Below are 1,088 nucleotides of genomic sequence, written 5' to 3'. Positions count from 1 at the left end.
CCTGCTGAATCAGAGGCTTACAATAACAACAAATAATCCACGAGTTATAAAATATGAAAATATGGTCCCTGTTGTTAGGAAATGTCTTTGAAGAATAGCAGACACCAGTGTTATTTATATTGAAACTTCTAAAACCAGAGATGTATAGAAACATGACTAATCACAGGAAAAAAAGAAACCAACAATGCTCAAAGTACCTAAAGCTTAATCCATTTAAGGATTAAAAGTGAACCAAGTGCGCAGAGGAGGGGTGAATTCATAGCCAGATTTGTACATTCAATTCCATTATCTGAAAACTAATTACAGGGGCATATGAACTTCAATGAAATATTTTCCACTCCTCTCAGCCACAAGTCATAGAAAATAAAATGTTGCCTTTCAAAAAATTTCCAACTAGTTTGCCTACATGTATTGGGTCAGCACAGATCTGTCAATTAAGGGCAAAGTAACCTAGCTGGTAAGACACAGCTGCTATAAAATTAAACCAGTTTCTAATCTAATTTTTTGAAATACACTGATGTGAACTCTTGTGCCAACATCTCCGGTGCGGTCGGCACGGTGCAGCTGTGCCTGGTGATGCAGGTACTCTGCCACGACTTTGCACTACTCCCTCCCCAGGCTGTTGACAAGAACGTCGCACCTTCATTCCACGATATATTATTTAATACTACACCTCGTACAGTATTTTTTCAGCCCAAAGAATTTTTACAGGCTCAGCTCAAGGAAGGGCATACCCACAGGCAATCACGCCCCCAGGGACAAGAGAAGGTGGTGGTCGCAGCAGGGCAATGCCCGCCGGAGATCCCTGCCCTCCTCCCCGGCCCTGCAGCAGGACCTGCTCTGGCAGCTGATGGAAACCTCAAACAGCCATTTGGAGAGCCGCTCTCGGCAAGACCCCTTTGGAAAGACCCATAGTTTGAAATATCCTCAACAACTCTTTTTTTTAAGCTGTTAAGAGCTGCTTTCCTTGAAGCTTTTGCAGCACCACTGCTGCGGTCCCGGCTAGCTGTATGGTAGTCGATTCTGTACTGGATTGCCAACAGAGATGTTATATTACAGAGAATCGATGTGGTTGGAAGAGCCCTCTG

This window comes from Cariama cristata, unplaced genomic scaffold (assembly GCF_000690535.1).
Source record: "Cariama cristata isolate BGI_N322 unplaced genomic scaffold, ASM69053v1 scaffold18779, whole genome shotgun sequence".
Taxonomy (NCBI): Eukaryota; Metazoa; Chordata; class Aves; order Cariamiformes; family Cariamidae; genus Cariama; species Cariama cristata.
The sequence above is the reverse complement of the archived record's forward strand: the minus strand, read 5'-3'. Positions refer to the sequence as shown.